We start from the raw sequence: 26240 nt of genomic DNA, 5'->3' as shown, positions 1-26240 counted from the left end.
ATGTGGCTTGTCTCTGTTCAGAAAGGCTGCGTCCCAGAGAGCAGAGGACAACATTAGTCTGCCACCACTGCTGTTGCCAGTGAGAAACGACTGGACTTCTCAGCACTACTCACCAAAGTAGCAGGTTTTACTGCTCTGCTTACTTGCTACTTGGCTGCTGAACTCATTAAGATCACTGAGAGATTTAGTTAAACAAATATAACAACAACAAAGGTGACTTTAATAATGAACGTTTTTGGAGTTCCCATTGTGGCAGAGTGGAAATGAATCAGACTAGCATCCATGAGGGTGCAGGCTTGATCCCTGGCCTTGCTCAGTGGGTCAGGATCCAGCGCTGGTGTGAGCTGTGGTGTAGGTTACAGATATGGCTTGGTTCCCATGCTGCTCTGGCTGTGGCATAGGCCTGCAGCTGTAGCTCAGATGCGACCCCTAGCCTGGGAACTTGCATATGCTGTGGGTGCAGCCCTAAAAAAGCCAAAAAAAAACAAAAAAAAAAAAAACAAAAGAATTTTAATGAAAATCACAGTTTTTAAAAGTTTTCCTAAATGCTAAATAGAAAATGTTACTAAAATGTAGACTTAGAACGAAGCACTCTACACACAGAGAGGTTTTTCCAGCATCATCCGTGTGCATTTACTTATCCGCATTGGTGGCCCCACATAGGACCCTTCCAGGTAGCAAGACAGCGTAGTTAGAGTGTGGAGTCTGAAACTGTATTTCCTGAGTTTGAATTGAGATTCTGCCAACTATTAGCTGTGTACTCTCAGGTAAGTTAATTAATCTCACTGTGATTCAGCTCACTCATCTGTAAAATGGGAATAATAATAGGATCTGATAGTGTTGCCATGGGGACTAAATGACATCATAGATCCATGAGGCTTAGCACAGTGCTTAGCATATACTTAGCACCATATATCTATTAGTTATTGTTCAGTTGTGCTTTTTCTGGAACTAGAGTCCAAGCATCTTCCCTCTATAGGAGTAAAAGATTTTCAAACTACCATGCGACTGTGAAAGATTTTACTCCTACAGGAAAGGACGACACACTAGAAATACTACTCATCAAGGAATTAGGAGATATGCATTGGTAGTACTAATTCCCTTAATTAGCTTGGGGATCTTGGGTAACTTTCTGAGCCTTTCTGAGATCCAGTTCCTTGTAAGGAAAAAAAGAGGCTAGGGTAGGTAATCTCAAAATTCCCTTTTAGTTTAAGTTTCAATGATTTTGAGTTTTTGTTTAGGGTTCTATTTAGTATGAGATAGGGAGGGTTATTATGACTTATAAAAGCTAATAACTGCATTTATAAAATAATAATTCATATTTGAAGTCAAAAGAAAAACCATTTTAACTGGCTTAGCTAATGGTTAAGAGCTTTACCAAAGTCTATTCTAATTATTTGCTGTTTAGATCACTGCACAGAGTCTACTTGATTAGAGCTAACTTGGATCTCTTACAAAACTCACTCTAGGGAATGGATATCTATGTGCTAAACCACACTTTCAGGAAAATGCCTAAAATAACTCTAAAAATCTGACCCTGAAATGGCAGGCCAGTACTGTAACAATTTCATGGTGTTGGAGTTCAGTAGAAGGCCAGAGCAGTCCATCTACAGGAGAAAGAAATGCGAAGACTCATTCTCCTACTGGAGGGAGGGGCCAGAACTGAGATAACTTGCTGTGTGAGAGAGTTTGAAGACCCAGTGAGCCCCTGAATGGTATATTCAGCAGATGCTTTAGTTTCTGTGACAATGGTTTTGTGTATGTAAGTCTAATAAAATCACTCCTTACTTAGGGCAAAAAGTTTTAAAAATCTGCCATCCACGATTTGCAATAATGGAGGTTAAAAAGTCATATCCAAGCTAACTATGATGTATAAGAGGTCACATCAGTAATGCTGATATGATTCCTGGCCCTCCTTGTGCATTCATCCTGCGATACGTCTTCCTTTAAATGTTGCCCAGGGGAATTCTCATTATAGTATATGATACTTAAGACCAGTCATGTCTCTGAATCCCTTGGCATTAGAGCCATCTGGGAACCAGGGGAATTGTGTCTTGAAAATTTGGACTCCTGGGCCCTACTTCAGACACTCTGATTTCAAAAATCTCAGGAAAAAGAAAAAAAAAAAAAAAAAGAATCCTCTAAGGACCAGCAGAAAAGGTAAAAGCACAGACCCTGAAACTAAGCTGTCTTCATTTGAATTCTTATTCCGGGCTTCACTAAGTGTTAAACTTCGATCAATTAACAAAACTTTTTTGTAGTTTCACTTTTTTTTTTTTTTTTTTTTTTTTTTTTGGTGAATGGCATAATCATACTGTTTAACTCAGGGATGTTGTGAAGAAAAAAATCTGTTGACATATGTGAAGTGCTTAAAAGAATGCCTGGTGTATATTAAGCATTATATTAACTATCATTTCTATTACTTTCAGCATGCAAGTCAAGTGAGTTTTAAGTCTGGGATTCCAGTCCAAGGAAAACAGTGCAAACAGGAGAAGTATAGGGAGCCCAGACTGTGAAGTAGTAGCTCCTATCCTGGGTCCCTGTGTTTTCAGCTGTAAAATAAGATGGTGATATTTGCTCAGAGTTAAATGGATATAGAAAACAAATGTGAAAGCCTTTTACAGTTATGTAAAGCTTTACTATGGCTTACCCATGAGAATACCAGATTGGGGTTATGAATGAAATGAGCTGCTTAGAGGCTCTCAAATTGACAATGTCATACTGGAAAACTGCAAGAAGAGAGAATCAAACCCACACATATAGAAGAGGGAGTGGTGTCCCCACGAGAGTGCAATTTACAAACAGTTGTGCTTATAAGACACAAAGACTTTCTGTGGAACCATTGTGCATGCCCGGTTACTCAGCCTTCCACTTCACAAGTCACACATACCTCACAACAGGGACAGGTCTTTTCCCTTGTCAGCAAGCTAGAGTGAAAGCTTTGCTGATCATCAACCTGACAGCTAAAAAATGGATCTTGCCATCAATTTATTCTGGACGTAAGAAGCTCCTAGCCTCTAGGAGAGATTATAAGATGGAGTCATTTTACTCCTGACACCTTCAGAGTCAGTGACACCTTTTGGGACAACTCCAGATCCATGTTCTGTGCCTTTGGCGAGAAAACATTTTCTAAAAACTACTGGCTAATACCACACAGAGGAGTTTTATTTAAGGTCCATGTGGGACCAGAAACCCAAAGCCAGTAAATTGACACTTTCTAGAGAACACAAAACATCTCAAGACTGAAACTGGAAGGCTTTTTTTTTTTTTTCCTATCAGCATTATAAATCACTATTGTTTTAAATGGATGACCGAATTCTGAAAATAGCATATGGCAAATTTTGACATTTTTTAACTTCTCATTTTCTGAAATAGATATTTAAACTACTCAGCTCTCATTTTTACTTAGCATCCTGTATTTGAACTTTAATAGGACATACATTTTTAAGAGTCCTACCTATCATATAAGTATTTTTCTATGAAATATGTTTACGCTTTAGAGCTTACTTCAGAAGAGCAAACAATCTAAATACCAAGTTTATTTATCTGTTTCCAGAGGCCAATTCAGTCTAGGCTTCCCTTGAGGAGGGATCACTTAGCTGTGCTGAGAAGGGCTTTGGGAAAATCAAACCAGGGTACCTCTGGTGCTAAGGAGCCCTGAGAGCTCTGGTCAGCTCTGAAGCTGAGCCAAGTTGAGCCTCGTCACCATGGAGAGATTGTTATCTAAACCTCATCACAGAGAATTCTATTAGCCAGAAAAAATTGTCAGAAGTTTTTTCAAGAGGCCTCAACCTCCTGAAAATTTATAAATAGAAAATGCAGCAGACTCTGACTAGAGTGAGGAAGATCCTTGGGGCACTCAATCCTGGGGCTGGTGTCTGACCACACAGGCTTAGGGCAAGGAGAGCCAGCCACTGAAAATGCTTCTATCTACTTACTATTTTTCATGCCAGGGTGATACTGAGTATTAAATATTTTTTTTCTCAATTTGCAGTTAACTTACATTGTTTAAGCATTGAAATAAATGAACACAATTGCATAAGTTTAGAAAGAAAATCCTTTATTTAACCCTCATTTTTCTATCATATTTTTGAAGCAACATGTTCTCCAGTGCTCTAGGAAGAGACATACCAGAACCAAAATTGAAGAGAAATTAAAAAAAAAATAATAATTCTTGGCTTTTGAGCTTCTATTAGCTCAGTCTATGTAATAGCGTTATTTAAGAGCATTTCGTAGGCACATCACTATACATCATTGTTTTGCATTACTGGGTAATTTTAGCACCTAAGCCTCATATAAGTTTTGACTTCACTTAAAGCGGTTCTTCATATTGTGGGAACTTAATGGACACCTCTGAGCATCTAATGAACAAACACAAAATTTTGGATACACTTTCAGAAGGTTCTTGGACACCACTAAGTCCATTCACCCAAAACAAACATAATTTAAAACAAAACAATAAATTACAATATAGCCTAAAAGGAAAAGATTTTGGAATATGACAGCCTAAATTTGCACCTTTGCTCTGTTACTAGCTATGTGAAGTAGCTTCTCTAGATTTCAATTTTCTCATCAATAAGATGGAGATGATGAAAGCACTTTTTCCTAGAATGTTTGTGAGGATAAGATGATATAATGCATGGAATAACACTTAGCCCAGGCCTAGCACATAGATTGAATTTGGTACTATTTTGATATCCGTCATTTGAAAACAACTATGGATAGGATTCCACAAAACTGAGCATTAGCCTAGATGTTGGCATTATCCTGTCTTCTCATCTAAGAAGTTGTCCTAGAGGTGAAACAAAGTGGATTTGAAGAATATAAAAAATAGACAAAGTTAGAGAGAAATGCTTGAAAATGGAACAGATGTGGTTGGGGAAAATATACCACAGTGAGGCAATAAGATGGTGAGGATTTTTAAGCTGTATTTAGAAATTTATATTTATTTATATTTATTCTTTTTTCTTGAATAAAAGATTCATTAAATTCTATAGTGGCTTAAAATTTTCAAGAATTTCACACACATGATTTTTAGATGATCCCATTATTATCCTTTTTTACCATTAATCCTATATTGTCCCTCCCTCCTCCCCTTGCTCCCAAGCAACCACTAGTTTTTTCCCTATATAGATGCATGTGTTAATTTATATTTAAAAGAAATTATACTGGGAGTTTCTGTCGTGGCACAGCAGAAATGAATCCAACTAGGAACCATGAGGTTGTGGGTTCAATCCCTGGCCTTGCTCAGTGTGTTAAGGATCTGGCATTGCCTTGAGCTGGGGTGTAAGTCGTAGAGGCAGCTCAGATCTGATGTTGCTGTGGCTGTGGTATAGACCGGCAGCTGTAGCTCTGACTGGATCCCTAGCCTGGGAATTTCCATATGTTGTGGATGTGACCCTAAAAAGCAAAAAAAAAAAAAAAATTATACTGGCCACATGATAGCTCAAGGGAAAGAAAAACAGCACAGTCTACCCAGGGTTACTGGATTAGGAGATAACACTCAGCACTCAGGCTACACAGGAGCCTGAAAAAGGCTAAAATGGATAACAAAGGGGTTGGTGATGGCAAACCCAGTAGCATCACCAAACCTATTCCCAGCGTTAACTAACTATACCAAAGCAGTAAAGATCATCTCTTGAGGGGATGGCAAAGAGTGATGGCAAAGTCCAAGCTAGCATGATGGGCATTCTGCCCAGGATCATTATCTTTCCACCCATCTCCAGCTCTCAGGAACAGCACAAGCTAGAACGTTGGTCTCCTCACGTGCAAAACCAGGCAGAGATAAACAAGGTCAAAGGCAAACATAACTGGACATTCAAGGACTGTAAATGATACAAAACAAAGGCAAAAAACCCAACTCAAAGTACTAGATAAAATAACTCATTATCTTATTTACATACTTAATTCTTATCTTATTTGTTACTCAAAATAAAACTAATGAGGAGTTTAATTGTGGCTCAGTGGGTTAAGGATCCAGCATTGCCAGAAGCTGCTGTGAAGGTCACAGATTTAATGTGATCCCTATAAAATTACCCATTACATTTTTCACTGAACTGGAACAAACAATCCAGAAATTTATATGGAACCAGAAGACCCAGATTTGCCAAAGCAATCCTGAGGAACAAAAACCAAGCAGTAGGCATAACTCTCCCAGACTTCAGACAGTGTTACAAAGTGACAGTAATCAAGACAGTGTGGTACCAGCACAAAAACAAACATACGGACCAATGGGACAGAATAGAGAACCTAGAAATAAACTCAGACACTTATGGTCAATTAATCTTTGATAAAGGAGATAAGAATATAACATGGGAAAAAGACAGTGTCTTCAACAAGTGGTGCTGGGAAAACTGGGCAACTGTGTGTAAACCAGTGAAGCTAGAACACACCCTCACACCATGCAAAACAAAAAACAAAAACCAAAAAACTTAGAATGTCTTAGAGACTTAAACATAAGATACCATAAAACTCCTGGAAGAGAACATAGGCAGAACATTCTCTGACATCGACTATACAAATGTTTTCTTAGGTCAGTCTGCCAAGGCAACATAAATAAAAATAAAAATAAACCAATAGGACCTAATCAAACTTACAAACTTTTGCACAGCAAAGGAAACCGTGAAAAAGAGACAACCTATAGAATGGGAGAAAACAGTTTTAAATGATGAAGCTGACAAACACTTAATCTCTAAGATATACAAACAACTTATACAACTCAACAGCATAAAATCAACAACCCATTGAAAAACGGGCAGAAGACCTGAATAAACATTTCTTCAAAGAAGATATACAGATGGTCAACAATCACATGAAAAAATGCTCAACATCACTGATTATTAGAGAAATGCATATCAAAACTACAGTGAGGTACCACCTCACACTGGTTAGAATGGTCATCATTAATAAGTCCACAAATAAAAAATATTGGAGAGGGGGCAGAGAATAGGGAAACCTCCTACACTGTTGTGAGTCTGTAAATTGGTATAACCACTATGGAAAACAGTATGGAGGTATCTTCGAAAACTAATTATAGAACTACCATATTACCTAGAAATTCCACTCTTAGGCATGTATTCAGACAAAACTTTCCTTGAAAAAAGACACATGCACCTATATGTTCATTGCAGCACTGTTCACAATAGCCAAGACATGGAAAGAACCTAAATGTCCATCAATAGATGAATGGATTAAGAAGATGTGGTATATATACACAATGGAATACTACTCAGCCATAAAAAGAACAAAATAATGCCATTTTCAGCAACATGGATGAAACTAGAGATTCTCATACTGAGTGAAGTAAGTCAGAAAGAGAAAGACAAATACCATATGATATAACTTATAATTGGAATCTAAAATATGGCACAAATGAATCTATCTACAGAACAGAAACAAATTCGTGGACACAGAGAACAGACTTGTGGTTGCCAAGAGGGAGGATGTAGTGAGATGGACTGGAATTTCAGGGTTAGTAGATGCAAACTGTAGCATTTGGAGTGGGCAAGCACTGAGGTCCTGCTGTATAGCACAGGGAACTATATCTAGTCACTTGTGATGGAACATGATGGAAGATAATATGAGAAAAAGAATATATATATATATATATTTATATATATGGATAACTGGGTCACTTTGCTGTAGAGTAAATAAACTATAATAAAAACAAATCAGATTTTTGAAGAGGCATGTGGAAAACTTGCTACAATTTATGTAGATGAATAAAAGTCCATAAATAGCTAAGTAAGATTTGAAAAAGAAAAAAAAATGGTACCCTTCAGGGGAGGGACTTTCCCTAACAGATATTAAGACAGAACCAAAGTTGTAGCGATTAAAAAAAAATAAAAAAATTTCAGCACAGTATTAACAGTAGAACAGAAAAACAAAGCAATGGTTGGGAATAAAATTTGGAAGTAAAATATAGCACCACACAGCCATGGGGAAAATAATTATTTACAAATGGCATGCAGAAAATAGGTTTACCATATGAAGAAAAGTAAAGTCAAATTTGTATTTTATCATAGCATAGAGAGCAGACAGATTAAAAACATATGTGTTAAATTTAAAAGATTTTTAAAAAGCTAGAAAAAAAATTTGTGACCTAGGTACAGGAAAAACTTCTTACACATAATCCAAAACATACAACCTATTATTAGACAACAATAAATGAATTATGATTAAAATGTACTTTATTACTTTAAAATTAAACATTTCTATCTAATGAAGAACAACATGGACCACGTCAGTGACAGCATACTAAAAAATATAAATTGATAGAAACATACAGGAATCTCAATTTAAAAAATGGGCACAACAAATGAATAAGCAATTTATAGAACAAGAGGACACAATGGCAAACAAGAGCATATATGAAAGGATGGTCAATGTTACTATTAATCAGATAAGGGCAAAATTAGACAATAATGAGATATTACTTTATATCAGTGAGAATAGCAAAAATAAGAAAAACACTTAATAATGAATGTTGGCAAAGATAAGAAGGAAAAAAACCTCATATACTACTGTTAGGAATACAATAAATTAGTATTTATTTATTGACAGCAAACTGCTATTATATCTACTGGAGTAAATTATCAATTTGCCTTATAAACCATGGATTCCAATCTCAGATATATTTCTAGAGAAGTTCTCACACAGCTTCTGAAGGGAACATGTTTAACAATGTTCATTGCAGCTTTGTTAGTGATGGCAGAGAGCTACAAAAAATCTGGGTGCACAAACAATATCGCTGGCCAAGAATATATAAAATATAAACCAAGCAAATAATGGAAAAATGACCTACAATGAAAAAAAAAAAAAGATTGAATGTACATACCACAGAGTATAGATATTTAAATGTTAAAATATTAAAAATAAGGCAGAGACGAGCTTAACAATATAGAAAGTTAAAAATACCTTCCCATAAAACAACAATACAGGGATATGTCCATATTATTTAAGATCTGTATCACAAATAAGGTGATGCCCATGAGTGTGAGGGGAAAGGGAGAGAGTATTGGGAAGAAGGAAAAAAATATAATAGACAAGTTTAAAGCCTTGAATTGACTGAATTGAATGACAATGTGCACTGAGAGCAACTTAAAAATACAAACTCATAGATCTTTAAGGCATGAAGTAAATTAGCATATAAGAACAGGAGAGCTAAGTAGAATAGGTTAAAGCAAACAGAGAACAATTATAAATGGGGATAGATTTAAATATCTTTGTATGGAAGAAAATGTTTAAAAATCTTCTATTTTCAAATCTCCCATAACACAACATAGTGTTGTATTTTAGGGATATTTTTCTCAAGTATTCCTCCTATTCTTCCTCCTTTTCAAAGATCACATTTTTGATGTGAAATTAAAATCATAAGTCAAAAGATAATAGAACCAGTCATACCTAAAAAAGATAAAACTATAGAAAGTACTGAGAAGTTACCTAATATTTAGTAATGATGATATAAATAATAACATCATTGATGTCTTGAATTAATATACCTCTTATTTCCAAGGTGCTCAAAGAACTGTGACTGGTAGCTCACAAAATATTTGACACAAATATTATACTGTCATCATTTTTCATAGATTATTACATCAATTCCATGAAACGAGACATGGTGGTGCCTGATCTTTTCTGCCAACATCAGAAGGATTTGTGATCACATTCTTATTATGAAGCATAAGGCTGGGCTGTTAGAACTAGCCTAAGGCACTTACTACGATGATGATGGAGATGAGTCATACAAGAAATGCCTAAAACAGTCAGGATGGAAATGCTTTCAGAAACTGAAGAAAGTACTATTGGAATCTGTATACTCACATGATAGATATTTTTGTTGCCTCCACGTGCCTTCTACACACTGGTCACCTATGGCAAATGTTCCCCATCTGTCATTAACACAGTACCTATTTCTGTGATACACAGTCCCTGTCCTATTCTAGAGCCAAGCCTAATCACTCGGCAAACTCAATTTTACTCTCTATTTGACCATGACAAGTGTGAACTAACATGAAATACTGATATTTTACTGATCCTCTCCAAAGACACTCTTTATCCCATTAATCCTCCATATTATACTTAGAAACACTTTTAAACTATGAATTTACACATTTCTCTGTCCTCCTTTCCTCTAAACTGGAAACAGAGTTGATAAGATAATTTTGCAGTGACACTTTTTTTGGTTAACATACTCTTTTTTTCCTTAAAGAATACTGACCACATGTCTTTTTTTTAAATAATGATTTTTATTTTTTTCCATATAGCTGATTTACAGTGTTCTGTCAGTTTTCTATTGCACAGCAAGGTGACCCAGTCATGTTTACATATATACATTCTTTTTTTTCACATTATCATGCTCCATCACAAGTGACCAGACATAGTTACCAATACTATACAGCAGAATACCACTGCTTATCCATTCCAAAGGTAATAGTTTGCATCTATTAAGCCCAAATTTCCAGTCCATCCCACTCCCTCTCCCTCCCTCTTGGCAACCACAAGTCTGCTGTTCTCCATGTCCATGATTTTCTTTTCTGTGGAAAGGTTCATTTGTGCCATATATCAGATTCCAAATATAAGTGAAATCATACAGTACTTGTCCTTTTCTTTCTGACTTACTTCACTTAGTATGAGAGTCTCTAGTTTCATCCATGTTGCTACAAATGGCATTATTTTGTTCTTTTTATGGCTGAGTAGTATTTCACTGTGTATATATACCACATCTTCTTAATCCATTTCATCTGTCGATGGACATTAAGGTTGTTTCCATGTCTTGGCTATTGTGATTAGTGCTGCAATGAGCATATGGGTGCATGTGTCTTTTTCAAGGAGAGTTTTGTCCAGATATAAGCCCAAGAGTGGGACTGCTGGGTCATATGGTAGTTGTATGTATAGTTTTCTAAGGTACCTCCATGCTGTTCTCCATAGTGGTTCTACCATTTTACATTCCCACCAAGAATGCAGGAGGGTTCCCTTTTCTCCACACCCTCTCCAGCATTTGTTATTTGTGGACTTACTAAAGATGGCCATTCTGACTGGTATGAGGTGGTACCTGGCCACATGTCTTAATTGCTGATTATGGAAATTTTAGTGGCATCTCTGAATAAATTCTCCTTACTATTTGAAATTAGTTCTATATTGTGATTTCCATGACTTGAATATGTCAATCACTGTTATATTCCTTATAGACAACTGAAAACTAAACACTGTTAGATACCTTGCTGAATCACTTTGGACACTTTATAGAATGTGTACATGTATGTGTAACTGGGTCACCATGCTGTGCAGGAGGAAAAAAAATGGTATTGGGGAAATAACAATTAAAAAAATTTAAAAGAAAATTTTATGGATGCAATGATTCAAAAAGACTATTTTTTTTTTATAAAAGGAAATCCCTCTTGGACAAAATAAAAATAAACAAGTTGGGCATTGACCAAGCATATCATCATTATAATAAAATATTCTATGAAGAAAGCAAAACTTCACTGTAACTGTCAGAATTTGTGACTCTACTCATGTCACCTGAGAATTGAAAGAGGAAATCTCAATAGTTTGATGATAGGACTATAAATTACATATGGTTCAGACACTAAGGCCCAGGAGGAAAAAGCCTCAGAGTTTACAGAATAATTTATACTCTTGAATGAGTGTTATTTTTCCATTAGATAAAAGCATACAAGGTCTTTGAAACAGTGAATGAAGAAAGGGAATCCTTCATACTCAGTAGAATATTGACAAATCCTTTCCCCAGGGAAAATAATAAAATAATCTTATGATGATATTATTAACAAATATAACCTCTCTACTCTCAGGCAATTTATCTAGTTCCAGAAAATATATGCCATCATTAGTGTATTCTTTGCTGCCTCATGACTTTCACTTCATAATAAAGTATATGATGTTCCTATAAACCACAGATGTTTATGTACAGTTTTATTACTTCCCTTCATATGAGGCTTAAGTTTATTTTCTAAATTTCTTCTCCTTACCCCTGTCATTTTCCTAATTAATGATTTTTAGCATCCCCAGCCTGGGGTTGCATTTGCTTTGTAGCTAAAAGATCAAATACTTAATTTGAACTGGATAAATGAGTAAGGAAAGTGCTCAGCGCCCTCTTGCACTTCTTGGCAGAGATGTTTACTTTACAACAGAAGTACCCTTCAGGAGTCTATAATTAATGGGGGGAAGTGAGGGGAGAAAATAGGAGGCTCTGATATAATTGGGCCTTTACTCATTCCAGATATATAATCCAATAATTTATTAATCACCATTTTGTTGATAGATCGAGTCCTTAAAATCACTACCCCTTTATTTTATAACTTCGCTTTTTTAGAGGCAATGCTTTATTTGGAAGTCTCTGGGCTCAGTTATGGAAGTGTCACTCACAGGGAAAAACAAATCCAGGGTGTGGTTCATTTCAAGAGCTGGTGTATAAAATATCCAAATATAAAAAGAGGATGATTTTTGTATCGAGATATAATTCAAATATATATTTACCATTTTAAAATGTAAAGTTCAGTGATTTTTACTCTGTTCACAAAGTAAGCAACTCTCATGTTTAATTCCAGAACAATTTCACTGTTCCTGAAAGAAACTCTATAGCCATTAACAGTTACCTCCCATCCTCCTCTAACCAAGTCCCAGAAACCACTAAACTACTTTCTGTCTCTATATGTTTGCCTATTCTGGATATTTCATGTAAATGAAATCATACAATACTTGTCCTTTGTGTATGGCTTCTTTCACTTAGTATAATGCTTATAAAATTTATCCATGTTATAGCATGAATCAATATTTTAATCTTCCTTTGGTTGAATAATACTCCATTGTGTACATATAGTATTTTTTGTTTACACATCCATCAGTTGATGGACATTCAAGCTGCTTTCACTTTTTTTTTGCCTATTACAGACATGTTTTGACTGCTATGAAGAATTGCATACATGTTCTTGTGTGGACATATGTTTTCAGCTTTCTTGGACATATATCTAGAAGTGGAAATACTAGGTTATAGGGTAACTATGTTTAACTTTTTTTAATATTTAACTTTTTAAAGAAACTGCAAAACTATTTTCCAGAGTAGCTGTGCCAATTTATATTCCTAAGAGTTGTAATTTCTTCATGTCCTCACCAAAACTTGTTGTCTGTCTTACAGCCATCCTAATGTGAGTGAAGTGGTAAAGTCAAGGAGGTTTAAAGAAATTCACATTAAATAAATCTTTCACCATAGGATTTCTTTAAATTATGAGTGCTCTTGTTCATTTATTTTGATTTATCACAAAAGTCAATTTTGGAAAAACTATAAAGGTTTTTTAACTATAGGAAAGTGATCCCCAGACAAACACTGTGCATATTCAAGGCCAGGTGATGCCTACCTTGTTCTGTGAGCATTGAGTACCCAGGCCCAGTGGATGCCCCCCTGCTGAAGAGGGCAGAAGCAAACAATGAACTCTAGCAAAAGCATCACTGATGGAACCAAGCAACAAACAATGGTGAAAACATGATATATCCCCTGGATACATTTGAAAAGAATGATATGGAGTTTGGAGAGGGAGATCAAGACGGCAGAGGAGGAGGACAATGAGCTCACCTCCCTCACAAACACATTAAAAATACATCTACTTGTGGAGCAATACTTGCTGAGAACAAACTGAAGACTGACAGTAAAACTCTTCTATAACCAAGGCTATAAAGACAGATGCACATGGAATTAGATGGGAAGGGAGAAGTGATTGGGTGGGGACTCACGACTCCATCAGGGTACACAGAGTAGAGGGGGATCTCAAGGGCTCAGGGATCCCCAGTGGGGAAAAAGGGGTTAGAGCTACATATTGGGCAACCCAGCCTTGGGGGGTCTGATACCAGGAAGAGGTGTCTGCTATGTTGGTTTGAAAAGTATAACTTACCAGAGGGCTATAAGAACTGAGACTCCATTCCTGAAGAGCATACCCGTAACCCTTGCTTACTCCCAAAAACAAGGTGGAGGAACAAGTCTGAAAACAGCTTGGTACTCTGGCTGGTTTCCCATGACTGTCCCAGCATATGCCCCAGCCCACACTAAGCAACTGCACCAGCCCTTTTACTCCAACGAACTCTCCACTAGGGTGAAGGCTGCCATTGCTGAGGTGAGCAAGCACACTGAAGAGAACAGAGCCAGGTTTAAACGTAGCACTGCATCTGAAGAGCCACTGCCAGTGCATGTGCAGAGACAGATATTAAAAGCTGCCTGGGGCAATAACTGTCTTGCAAGGACCATTGTACTGTGCCCTACCCCATGCTAGGTGCCTGCTCCAGCACTTCTTTTTATGGTGTTGCTCTCCACTAGGGTGAAGAGCGCTAATTTATAAATATACACGTATCCCAATGTTTAGAGCAGCATTATTTACAATAGCCAAAGTATGATAGCAAATCAAACATCCATCAACAGATGAATGGATAAAGAAGATGTGGTATGTGTATACACACACACACACACACACACACACACAGGAATGTTAGCTATAAAAAAATTGAAATTTTGCTGTTTACAATGTGGATGGACCTGGAGTGTATTACTCTCAGTGAAATAAGTCAGAAAAAGACAAGTAATATATGCTATCATTTACATGTAGAATCTAAAAAATAAAACAAATGAAAGAATATAGCAAAACATAAATAGACCTGCAGATATAGAGAACAAACTAATTGTTATCATAGGGACAGGGGATTAGGAGGGACAAACTACTATTTTCACATTAAGTAAAAGGATAAATTGCATAGCACAGAGAATATAGCCAATATTTGATAATAGCTTTAAATGAAGTGTAATCTATAAAAATATTGAATCACTAGGTCCTATACCTGAAACTAACACAACATTTGGAATCAACTATACTTTAAGAAAAATATTAAATTATATATTTAAAGAAGATGATCCCCTGAATGTTCCTCTTGATTGAATTGATATGATAACTAAGAAAAGTTTCAAACGGAGTTCCCGTTGCGGCTCAGTGAGTTAAGAATCCAACTAGTATCCATGAGGATGTGGATTCAATCCCTGGTGCAGGTTGCAGATGTGGCTTGGATCTGGTGTTGCTGTGGCTATGGCATAGACCAACAGCTGCGGCCCTGGATTTGACCCCTAGCTTCTAGAACTTCCATAGGCCTCAGGTGCAGCCTTAAAAAGAAAAAAAGTTTCATGTACATGAGGGAAAAGCCGAAATGTTGACTGATCCTGTCACAGTAGCCACTTATTTATTTGGCATCACTGGGGAATAAGATCATCTCTTCAGTGGAATTGTTGGACATTATCACCTTTCAAATTTCTAATACTAAGTCTTTTTTGATGAGACCCTTGTAAAATTAAGTGCCTCCTTAGAAACTCTAAAGATGATTTAGCCATTCTTTATAACTCAGGGAATGTGCTATGAACATTTATCACAATACTTTGTTTAGATTCAATTAGACAGTTAGGGATTCCTCACATGATATATAGAGAGCCATTTGCTTCCACAGTAAATTTTCATGTTTTTTGAGATATTGTGAATATTTTATATTTTTTCCTTTTTTTTTAACTACTTCTTTGCTACTAGGCTACATTTCTTGATATTGTCAGTAAGAATTCTTCTGAATACTTTCTATTAATTCTTATCTTCTTGGTTATTTTTAACCTAGAATAAAACATTATTTTTTTCAGAGCATTTCTGAATTTCCCAAATGTATACTCAACAATGTATGTTTATATATGCATATGCATTTTCTGGAGATTTTTTTTAAATATTTAATAAGAAATCAAGCAAGGGATCCATGTTGCTAAAAGGTAATAAAGCTCTGTCCTAGATAAAATACAGTGTCACTGCTTGTTAAAACCCATTACTGGTAAATTCTTGGATACACATGATAGTAATGTAACTATTTATTCCTTGTCAAGATTATTAAGCTATACACCTTTATTTGGAAGACTATGGGTGATATAGACATCTGGTAGACCCTCTCCCTCCAAATCACCTCAGTTTTGACATGGTTCAATGTGACTCTACTCTCAGGTTCTGCTATCTTAGAGGCTAATCCAAAAGATCTTTAGGTGTGCTCTGTTCTAGATAAAATACAGGGAGACTCAACAGAGTGAGGGGTGGGGGTGATGAGAAATGATAATATTTATGATATAATTTAAAGTTAAGCATAATAGGATTTAAGTTTTAAAACTAAACAACTTGGTAGATATTAGTGCTATTTACTGATAGTAGACATATTGGAGGATGAAGAAATTTGGGGCAGAGCAGGGAGTAGTGAGTATTAAGTATCTTCACTATATTCAACTTGAGATAGCTGTTAGATAACTAAGTCAAAGTTTAAGGTAAACTGAATCTAAGAATCCGGAGCTTAGTAGAAAGACCAGGGCTAGAATTAACACATTTAGGAGTTATCAGGATATTGCATAAGCTTGCCAAGGAAGAACATGCTTATAGACAAGAGAAAATGACAAGAGCCAAGATGGAAACATTCTAATATAGAGAAGAACTGACCACTGAGAAGTGGCAAGCATTGCAAAAGGTCTAAGATCTTTCTCTTCTTGCAGGCTAATGAATTAGCTCACTAGAGTTTCATGAATCCCAGCAGAAGATATGGGGCTCCTGTATCGGAGCAAAGAATGTGATTACTTCCAGCATAGCAGATAGCATGAACATTAGTATGTTTATATCAGTTCCTCTGGCTCTCAAGTTCTATCGTGGGTGACACAGAGGAGTCCGAGGAGATGCTGTATATACGCAGTGGGTTTGTGCCCCAACTAAAGGACTGTGAAATTATTTCACTTGAATCTTTCTAATAGACAGTAAGCCTTTTCCACTTTTGCCCCGGGGGAAAACATTACGTTATTATACTGGGCAGTGAGCAAACCTATCTTTTGTACTGGGGAAGGACACTATCTGTATCCTCCATGGCTATTTGATACACACAAATCCTCAAAAAATAGTATGGAACAAAGACAGATAGTGCCTCTGCTTGCAAGATATGCAGAAAATAGCAAGAGACCCATGAAGAATGTTTCTTAATTAGAAATAAATAACAAACGTATATTAGAAGTGAGTAAAGTAGAAGTAAGCACTATTGAGTGTAGTAGAAGAAAATCCTACAAAATAAAGAGTTTGAAGATAAAAGGAGAAGTCAACCAGGTCAACTGCAGCTATGATGACCTTCACTAGATTTATTTCAGTGGTAGGTTCAAAAGCTTCATTAAAGACAATTGAAGAAAGAACTGAAAATGAGGACGTAGATACAGTGAGTATAGAGAGTGAATGTAGGTATAGTTGGAAATATACTTTCCTAGTGTCTAAAGGAAGTTTTAATTCTCCTTTCTATACTGATGTGGAAGATCTAGGTGACAGCGAGAAATTGAGGCAGGAGAAAATGGGGAAAATTCCAAGAATAAAAACTTTGAGAAAAAATAAAAATGGTTAAATTTTGTAAAGCACGGTATACCAAGCTCTGATCTGGTTACTCTGCACTTACTAATTACTCCTCAGTCACTTTGAGTGAGGTATTATTATTATCCCCAGGTTATGGATGAGAAAACTAAAGCACATGAGTAACTTCTCTTCACTATTAATGACTGCAAGGTACTATCCCAAAGAACTGAATGGCAGTTAATCCAGAACACAAATGGAGGGTTAACATTAGAAAGGAGGGTGATGTTTGCCTCTATTTCAATGAAATGTGCATATAGATATGTAGGAGTGGTTGATGAATTTGGTTGAGGGGAAGGCGGGTAGTTCTAACCTGATAGTATTAATTTTCTCTAAATATGAGACAGTAATAGGCCCAGATGGGACCAGCAACAAGTCTTAGAAACTCGAAGAGAAAAAGAAGTCTGAAGAATTCATTTCAGAGGTTATAGTATAATTATCTGGCAGTCTATGAGTGGCCATTATGATTCATGGATACAGTTGAAGAGTAAGAGAGTTTGGGGGTTTACAGAGAGGCAAAAGATGTTGAGGGAAAGGTGTATTGATTTTGATAGACCCAGAATCTACGTTGAATAAGGAAGGGCATGGGGACCTGGAAGTGATGGAGGGTGAAAGGACTGGAAATCCTGAGGTGATCAAATGCAAACTGTAGAGTCATAGAATTGAAAAGACTGGAGGTCAGAGAGTGAGATGCTTAAAACAGATTTTCAAGGTAGTGCAGTAAAGGAGAAAATGATCTTTTGAGGAGGACATGCCAAGGAACTAAGATGCCAGGTATGGGATGGGTCATTGTTGTAGATAAATCACTAGAATGAAGATTACAGTGATCCACATATTAAAGTAATTAGTAGCTATGAGATCCAGGTGGGGAGAACAGTTGACTAGCACTGGTAGATAATAGTAAAAAAGAAAAACTGATAAAATGCACTGCAAAGAAGCAGGAAATGCTGAAGGAGAAATTGTTGAGAAGAAAAAAATTAGGAAAAAAGAAGATACTTAACTCTTATGTAATTAAATTCTGCCTCCTATGAATAGGAGTTTAAGTTTACTGAATTTCATGCATTTACATCAATGAAATAAAGTATGGACTTAGAGAAACCAAAACTATGTTTTTCCAAACCGATAGTATATCACATTAGACAGCTTTGATAGCAGTAAAAAGGAAATGCTTGACTAAAATAACATGGCAATCAAAGGGAAAAATCTGAAATATTTTAAGTCTTAGGAATGACTATTCCTATAAAGAATAAGTGATGAAGATGTGAAAGAATTAGTTTGATTGACCAATGTGCTTCCACACAGGAACAAATCTAATGAGAAATTGGCAAAATAACACATAATGAAATGAGTGCATGCAATTTTATGTAACTAATATTTATTCTAAACTTTTTTGTTTTTAGGTTTATATTTACACTGGAAATAAATATAATGAACAGTTGCATAGGTTGGGTAGCATTTAAATAGTAAATCATCTAATTAACTAGTCACTCGAAAGCAAAAAGGGAAATTTGAATCTGTTGTTTAATTGCCACATTTCAAGAACACATTTTAGCTGGCTGCATCTAAAAAGAAATAATAATATGAGATCATGAAAGCATTTCATAGTAATGAGCAGGCTCTGGTTTCTATTTATTGCATACACAAAGGACACTGACAATAGTTTTGGAAAAATGTGTAAAGCTCGCAGAATAGCTAGCATGGGGATATGAAACACGGGTGTGAAACATATCAATTATAATACCATCCCCTGGGAAGAAGACAGATTTTCTTAAGGCTATAATGGAAGGAATATGTACCTCAGAATTACATGGTTTTAAACAATCACTTTTGGACCAAATTCCAGTTCTAGCCACAAACATTCATAGGAGGGTAAACACATTGGTTTACCAAGGACTCATAACTTATATCAACCATTCCTGTGTTCCTTACACATGATGAGAGAAGGTTCCAATGTCTAAAATTCTTTCCTTGCAATTTCCTTTTGTGTTAAACATTGCTTCTTCCACATTCAAAATAAAAGTTTCTAATACTTTAAAAGTATATGAATATTAGAATAGGTTTTGCTTCTCTAGTATAAGTAGTACTTGGGTTGAGAAAGAATAAATAGAAATAAATTGTGAGAAAAGAGAGATTCTAATGATAGAATCCATCTGGTTTGTGTTTTTTCCTGTTTTCTTTTTCATAAAAGGTTCTTTATGCTCCATTGGTCAGGCTAACATCACTTGAGGAATTACTTTCTTCCTATCATGCTGTACACCCGACGTAGAAGAGGATGAAATGATATGGAAAACGCTTCTGATAGGATGGTAAGTGGGGAAAAAATAAGCAATAGGAATACAAGATAATTACAAACCCACGAGTGAAAGGCCTTACAGTAGCTTACAGAGCCTCCCTGACCCCTCCCCCACCATCTATCTCACTTCTACTACTCTCCTCAGTGCTCCCGCCTAGACCTCAGCTTGGCTCTGGCCCCTGCCTGGTGTCCTCTTTCCCTTAATATCCACATGGCTAATGCTTCACCTCCTTTAAGTCTTCGTTCCAGTTTTCTCAAGGAGACCGACTCTGTTTATACTAGTATTTATCGTTGCAATGCTCCTCTCCCTCCCCCACCATGCCTGAAACCCCCCACGTCTTCTGTATTTTTTAACCATAGTATTTATCCCCTTCTAACAGCAATGTAACATTAAAAAAAAAAAAAAAATCGTCTGTCTTCAATTGCCTAGAATTTAATCTGCATGAAAGCAGATGTTGTTTTGGTCTGCTCTATCTCAAGCTCCTAAAATAATGTTGGCACTCAATAAATACATGGTGAATGGATGAATAAACAAATAATTTTGTTGCTTTGTTTACTATTATGTCAAAAATTTTATAGATATATTGTCAAGGTGTCGAAAGGATAATGGAAATTTTAAAGTTGAATTACTGAGGTGACAAGATAGTGAAGACATGCTGTCCTTTTATTTGGCGTTTACAATTTCTAAAATATTTGTATAATAAGAAATGAAAATAAGTGAAAGTTTGGGGAGAGAGTTTTCTTCCTATTCATTCAAAGCAGGAATATCATAAACAGATATGGTGAAATCAGTTACATACCGTGAAACAGTGAAATGGCCCAGTTCACACTAGTCAATATTAAATATATTTACCTGCCTTTTAGCATATTTCAACCTGAGTCAACGTGTACATATGGCATAGAGAACTTCAGACATGAGAACATTATATTCTCTTAGAAATACATAGTAAACTTAAATTCATACAATGATTTACATGATATGTGTATAGAAAGAAATTCTATATAAAGTTATGCTTTATTTCCAAAAATGCTCCTTTATCTATTTCAATGTGCAGTATTACCTGAGATGTCTTTTTATTTCAATTAATGCTAGATGATGGCAACTCATTAAAATGATGCTAAGTAGTACAGCATTAGAACTTAAAGGATAAAATTCTTTTTATTCATGGTAATGAGTTTTACAGATATTGTGTTATTGTGTGAAATAAGTGATTTATCAATGCACTTCCTGAAAAAAAGGTGATTCAAAGTCTCTGTATCATTTCTGATGCTCCTTCACTCCTTCTTCTCTTTCCATACAATGGCATGCTAGGTGTCAAAAGCATTACAGAAAGAAAGCTTTTTCTATCCTAACTTTAAAATGATAGTTACAGTAAGAATTCTCCTTACCAAGTAATAAAGCAAGAACAAAACATCATTTACTTCACTGTGAATTTCTGGAACAGTTTTTGAAACAAACAAAATGGTTTTATGTTCATGATTTTACATCTTGCTTACAAATTTGTCATGAAAATAAAGGGAATTCAAAACTTAAAAAAGTAGAAAAAGCTTTCATAAATAATACTTCAATTGAGCCATTAGGTAGTATTATATGCCAATGAAAATGCTTACCAGAAAAAATGAGAACATCACATACAACTCATACTATACCTAAAAGAAGATGAAAAGAAAAAAGTATATCTCGACAGTAGCCCTCAAATAGTGTCATATACATAGCAAACATTCAAAAAATATTTAAGGAAAAAAATAAATTTCTCCTTTATTTTGCTTGAATGTAGGGTGACAAGGTTTTTTTTGTTTTTCTTTTTGATGTCAGATACTCAGGTATTATTTATACGCAGCAACATTCACTTTTTTTTAGTGTATAGATCTGAGATTTGATATATGTATATAGTCATGTAACTACCACAACTATCAAGATATAAGTTTCATTCCTTCCAAAAATTCTTTCAGGCCTGGTCATTTCCTCCCCAAGCCCCAGCCTACCCCGTGGCAAGCTCTGGTTGGTTTTGCATCAATATAGCTTTGCCCTTTTGATTCATTTTGAAATGATGATTTAGGCTTGTATTCCTGGAACAAATCTCACTTGACCCTGTCATATATGTATATAATATATCTATATAATATAAAAATATATACTATATATACACACTATATAGTTTTCTTTTACATGAAGGCATTCTATAGTTTTCTTTTCTGGTTCTGATATCAGGGTAATACCAACCTCATAAAACAAGATAGGAGTGTTCTTTTAACTTCTATTTCCTTGAAAAGTTTATGGACTTGTCATAATTTTTTCCTTAAATGTATGACAGAATTTAGAAGGGAGACCATCTAGGTCTGAAGTCATCTCTCTCTCTTTTTTTTTTTTTTTAGGGCCACAACTGTTCCACATGGAGGTTCCCAGACTAGGGGTCTAATCCAAGCTGTAGCTGCCAGCCACAACCACAGCAGCCACAGCAACTTCAGATACAGATCCAGGCTGCGTCTTTGACCTACACTGCAGCTCAGGGCAATGCTGGATCTTTTTTCTTTTTTTTTTTAATATATATATTTTTTATTTTGAATTCCATCTTTATTTTTAACTTTTTTTATTACTCAAATGAATTTATCACATCTGTAGTTGTATAATGATCATAACAACCTGATTTCACAGGATTTCCATCCCACAGCCCAAGCACATCCCCCCACCACCCAAACTGCCTCCTCCGGAGACCATAAGTTCTTCAATGTCTGTGAGTCAGCATCTGTTCTTCAAAGAAGTTCAGTCTGTCCTTTTCTCAGATCGCTATGATATGATACTATACCTAGAGAATCCTAAAGACTCTACCAGAAAACCGTTAGAGCTCATCCACGAATTTGGCAAAGTCACAGGATACAAAATTAATACACAGAAATCGACAGCATTTCTATAACTAATAATGAAAGAACAGAAAAAGAAATTAGGGAAGCAATTCCGTTTACCATCTCATCCAAGAGAATAAAATACCTAGGAGTAAACCTACCTAAAGAGATAAAAGAAAACTATAAGTCACTGATGAAAGAAATCAAAGATGACACAAATAGATGGAAAGATATACCATATTCGTGGATTGGAAGAGATAATATTATCAAAGTGACTATACTACCTAAAGCAATCTACAGATTCAATGCAATCCCTATCAAATTACCAAGGACATTTTTCACAGAACTCGAACAAAATATTTTAAAGTTTATTTGGAAGCACAAAAGACACAGAATAGCCAAAGACATCCTGAAAAAGAGAAATGGAGCTGGAGGAATCAGGCTCCCTAACTTCAGACCATACCACAAAGCAACAGTCATCAAAACCATATGGTACTGGCACAAAGACAGACATACTGATCAGTGGAACAGGATAGAAAGTCCAGAATTCAACCCACGCACTTACAGCCAACTCATCTATGACAAAGGAGGCAAGGATATATAATGGAGAAAGGACAGCTTGTTCAATAAGTGGTGCTGGGAAAACTGGACAGCCACATGGAAAAGAATGAAATTAGAACACTCCCTAACACCATACACAAAAATAAACTCCAAATGGATTAAAAACTAGATATAAGACCAGACACTATAAAACTCTTGAGGAAAACAGGCCAAACCCTCTCTGACATAAATGACAGCAACATCTTCTCAGATCCACCTCTTAGAGTGTTGACAATAAAAACAAAAATAAACAAATGGGACTTAATCAAACTTCAAAGTTTCTGCACAGCAAAGGAAACCCTAAACAACACAAAAAGACAACCCACAGAATGGGAGAAAAGCTTTGCAAGTGAATCGACTGACAAGGGGTCAATCTCCAAAATTTATAAACACCTTCTGCAGCTCAACAACAACAAAACAAACAACCCCATCAAAAAATGGGCAGAAGATCTAAACAGATGATTCTCCAAAGAAGATGTACAGATGGCCAAAAAAACACATGGAAAGATATTCAACATCACTCATTATTCAAGAAATACAAATCAAAACCACTCTGAGGTACCACCTTACACCAGCCAGAATGGCCATCATCCAAAAGTCTACAAACAATAAGTGCCTGAGAATGTGTGGAGAAAAAGGAACCCTAGTACACTGTTGGTGGGATTGTCAATTGGTGCAACCACTGTGGAAAGCAGTATGGAGATTCCTCAGAAAACTAAACATAGAACTACCATTTGACCCAGCAATCCCACTCCTGGGCATCTATCCAGAGAAAACCATGACTCGCAAAGACACATGTACTCCAATGTTCATTGCAGCACTATTTACAATAGCCAAGACATGGAAACAACCTAAATGTCCATTGACAGAGGAGTGGCTAAAGAAGAAGTGGTACATATATACAATGGAATATTACTCAGGCATTAAAGAGAATGAAATACTGGCATTTTTAGCAACATGGATGGACCTAGAAACTATCATGCTGAGTGAAGTCAGCCATACAATGAGACACCAACATCAAATGCTTTCACTGACAATACTGGATCTTTTAACTCTCTTAGTGAGGCCAGGGATTGAATCCAGGTTCTCACAGATACTAGTTGGGTTCCTGACCCACTGAGTCAGGATGGGAACTCCTGGAGTGAGAAACTTCCTAACTACAAATGTAATTTCTTTAATAGTATCAGACTAATCAGGTTATCTATTTCTTCTTCCTTCTTTTAAGGGTGTAAAACTGATAGCCTGTTATTGTCCTTTTAATATATGTAGGTTCTATAGTATGCTCCTTATTCATTCCAGTTGTTGGTCAATTGTATCTTTTTTTTTTTCCTGATCAGCCTGGCTTATATTTTATCATTTTTACTGATTTGTCAAAACAAACAAACAAACAAACAAACTAGTTTTTGGTTTCATTCTACTTTTATTTTATGTTTCTAATTAAGCATAATCCCTGCCCTTCCACCCCCCTCCCCCATTTCCTTTAGGTTTAATTTACTCTTCACAATTTCTTAAGGTGAAAACCTAGATAATAGATTTAAGACATTTCTTCTCATCTAACATGATCTCTTCATGTCTATATTTTCCACTAAGTACTTTTTAAGCAGCACCCCACAATATTTTATGTGATTATTTTATTTTATTCAAAATATTTTGTGATTTCCCTTGTGACTTCTTTGCCTCATGGGTTGTTTAAAAAGGTGGGGTTGGTAGGTGCAAACTGTAACATTTGGAATGGATGGACAATGGGGTCCTACTGTACAGCACAGGGAACTGTGTGCGATTGGGTCACTTTGCTGTACAACAGATTGAAGAAACATTGCAAATCAACTATAGTTTAATAAAAAAAGGTAATGTTATCTGATTTCTAGATACTAGAATATTTTGCAAATGTCTTAACATTACTAATTTCTAGCTGATTTTTGTTGTAAAGAGCATATTATATGATTTAAATTCTTTTAAACTTGTTAATATTTGATTTGTTTCAGAATATGTGCATATTCCATGAGTACCTAAAAAAAAAAAAAAAAAAAGGTGTACTCTGCTATTGTTGGGTAGAGCATTCTATAAATGTTAATTAGATGAAGTTAGGTGATAGGATTTTTCAAGTCTTCTGTACACTTACACTTTTTTGTCTACCTTTTTTATTGATTTTCCAGAGAGGAGCACTGAAGTCTCCAAAATTAATTGTGACCTGGTCTATTTCCTCTAATTCTATCAGTTTTTGCTTCATGTAATTTCAGGTTTTGCTAAATGCATACACATTTAGGAATGCTATGTCATTAGTTAATTATACCCTTTATCATTATGTAATGCCCCTCTTTTTTCCTGGGAATATTCTTTAATCTGAAGTCTATTTTGTCTGATATTAATATATTCATTCCAGTTTTCTTTTGATTAGTGGCGGCGCAACATACATTTTTGCATCTTTTTGCTTTAAATCCACATCTTTCTTTATATTTAAATAGCTTCATCTAGACATAATGAGGTTGGGTCTTGCTTCTTATCTGCTATAAATTGAGTATGCCACCTCCCACCTTCTAATTCATATGTTGAAACTCTAACCCTCAGTGTGATGTATTAGGAGGTGGGGCCTTAGGTGATGATGCTCTTCCCTCATGAGTGGAATAAGGGCCCTCATAAAAAAGAGCCCCCAGAGAGCTCACTCATCCCTTCTGCCACAGAGGAAACAATGAAAAGGCAACTGTCTATGAACCAGGGAGTGGGCTCTCATCAGACACCAAATCTGCCAATTGCTTGGTCTTAAAATCCCAGTCTCAGGAACCATGAGAAATAAATTTCGTTTTTTTTATTAGCCACCCAATCTATGGTATTTTGTTATAGTAGCCTAAACCTACTATGACGTTATTCAATCTGACAGCCTCTGTCTTTTAATTAGTGTATTTAATTCATTTTTTAAAGAGTAAATATTGATATAGTTTAATTAAAATCTACCATTTTGCTATTTGTTTTCCATTTGTTCCATCTGTTTTAGTTCTTGTCTCTTTTTCATGGTTTAATTTTGATTAATTTATACAACTCCATTTTATCTCCATGATTAG

This window comes from Sus scrofa, chromosome 15 (assembly GCF_054392235.1).
Source record: "Sus scrofa isolate SSC_HxYL_T2T_F1_AM1 chromosome 15, Sscrofa_HxYL_maternal_Yorkshire_Landrace_v2.0, whole genome shotgun sequence".
Classification (NCBI taxonomy): domain Eukaryota; kingdom Metazoa; phylum Chordata; class Mammalia; order Artiodactyla; family Suidae; genus Sus; species Sus scrofa.
Note: the sequence above shows the minus strand (reverse complement) of the source record.